This window comes from Macaca mulatta, chromosome 12 (assembly GCF_049350105.2).
Source record: "Macaca mulatta isolate MMU2019108-1 chromosome 12, T2T-MMU8v2.0, whole genome shotgun sequence".
NCBI lineage: Eukaryota > Metazoa > Chordata > Mammalia > Primates > Cercopithecidae > Macaca > Macaca mulatta.
This window is the reverse complement of record NC_133417.1, coordinates 78,381,441-78,383,730: the sequence shown is the minus strand read 5'-3', so window position 1 is coordinate 78,383,730 and position 2,290 is coordinate 78,381,441. Positions and strand designations below refer to the sequence as shown.

Sequence of the window (2,290 nt, the reverse complement as noted above, 5' to 3'; positions counted from 1 at the left end):
AATGGTGGGATTCTGCTCATTGTTCCCAGTTTCCTACAAATGGAAATCCTAAGCATCTGTGAAATAATCTTGTCTGATTCCCACCCGAGGCCTCTATTGTATCTGTCGTTTAGGCTCACGTGAAGTGCTCTTATGCACCCTTTACTGCTCTCAGCCCTCAAAGCTTCCTTGCACCATGGCCCTCATTAGGATTTAGAGGAAATTCTCAGTCTCTGACTGGAATAGCTTCAAGTCCAAGTAAAGGGCAGTCTACTTATCAACTGTATTTATAACATAAGATTTGCTCTAATGCTCTCTACTGGACATTGCTGCCAGTTACTTATAGCTAGGAAAGACCTTTTTTCCCACCGTTACAGGCTTAGAGCTTTCCCCTCTCTCTCTAAGCATTCTCTCTGAATGTTCTACATTTTGCATGGAAAAGGAGCTCCCAGAGTGAGATCTCAGCTGAAATGAATGCTCTATGGGATGCTGAATAGAAATATTATCTTTCACATAATGAGCACCTCCATGCCCAGACTCCCCATTCCCCATCTCATTAGGGCAGCCAAGAGCCTTCGTGTTTAACCATTGTTCTCCCTATGCTATTTGAGCTGCATCATATATATGCATGTTCTCAACAACATGGATGTCAGCACAGCAAATATGACTATATTTAATTTGGATAACTCTGTGTAGACTGGAGCTACTGTTTGCATTTTGACTCAGATGCTGAATAATTACATACCAATTCATTGAAGACCTATGTCCAAGGTTATTTTCTACTACCAATGGATTTGGAGAAATATTTATTTCTCCATAGGATCCCTCCCTAACTTGCCTGGGAATTTATCTGGAAAGTGAGTGTGGGAAACAGTAGTAGCAAGGTTGAGGGAACAGGACTCCACCTTATTCCATAAACAGTCATTGAGTACTTTGCAGATGCAGCTGTCAGGAGCTCTGTATTACCAGCCATGTATTACCCCACTGTGTTCTTCCACATCTCTGTCAATGGTGAGTCCTTGGGCCACATCTATTTTGAGCTGTTTGCAGACAAGTTTCCAAAGACAGCAGAAAACTTTTGTGCTCTGAGCACTGGAGAGAAAGGACTTGGTTACAAGGGTTCCTGCTTTCACAGAATTATTCCAGGGTTTATGTGTCAGGGTGGTGACTACACACGCCATAATGGCACTGGCAGCAAGTCAATCTATGGGGAGAAATTTGATGATGAGAACTTCATCCCGAAGCATACAGGTCCTGGCATCTTGTCCATGGCAAATGTTGGACCCAACACTAATGGTTCCCAGTTCTTCATCTGCACTGCCAAGAATAAATGGTTGGATGGCAAGCATGTGGTCTTTGGCAAGATGAAAGAAGGCATGAATATTGTGGAGGCCATGGAGCACTTCGGGTCCAGGAATGGCAAGACCAGCAAGAAGATCACCATTGCTGACTGTGGACAGCTCTAAAAGGTTTGACTTGTGTTTTATCTTAACCACCGGACCATTCCTTCTGCAGCTCAGGAGAGCACCCTCCACCCCATCTGCTTGCAGTATCCTAGATTCTTTGTGCTCTCACTGCAGTTCCCTTTGGGTTCCATGTTTTCCTTGTTCCCTTCCATGCCTAGCTGGATTGCAGAGTTAAGTTTATGATTATGAAATGAAAACTAAATAACAACAACAACAAAAAATAACATTCACTTCCAGGCATTACTCTAGGCACTGAAGATAGAAAGATGAATCCTTGTCCCCAAAACTACATGGTTAGTAGAATACACTAATTTCTTAAGTTGGTTTACTCCAAGTCATTAAGCCATTTATTCTACTTGAAGATGCAAGAAGTTATTAAATTAATAAACTAATTACAATTTTACTCTCTGGCAGCCCTTGAGTTAAATGTTTAGGTGCATTATCGCCCTATCAGCATTCAAGTCCACAAAGATCTCAGACGCCAGAATCTAAACAGATACACTGTACTGTTCTCTACTTTCTTGAATGATAAAAAAGAGACAATTCTGCCTGAAATAAATCCCAGGAATTTGAGGTCCTGAAGCCCGTATTTACACCAATTGACTCTTTCAGTTGGGAACTCTCTACAAGGCAGTAAACTCTTTGCATTTCTCTTTCCACAACTGTTAGATGAAGGTTGGGCAGTTGGTAATTTAGCCAGATGATAGTGTGGGTTTGTGTGTGGATACCTGTGTGTCTATGTTTCAGTATGAATCACAGTGATTCTGGTTCTCTTAAAAAGCAAAATGTAAGTAAATGACACAAGCACATTATTTATGTGGAATATTTATATCCACGTATCCCAT

General features: G+C 41.5%; 1 pseudogene; it reads left to right on the top strand.

The window, feature by feature from the left end:
- Nucleotides 1–950: 950 nt before the first annotated feature.
- Nucleotides 951–1,445, top strand: LOC698901 (peptidyl-prolyl cis-trans isomerase A pseudogene; annotated as a pseudogene).
- The last annotated feature ends 845 nt before the right edge of the window (nucleotides 1,446–2,290 follow it).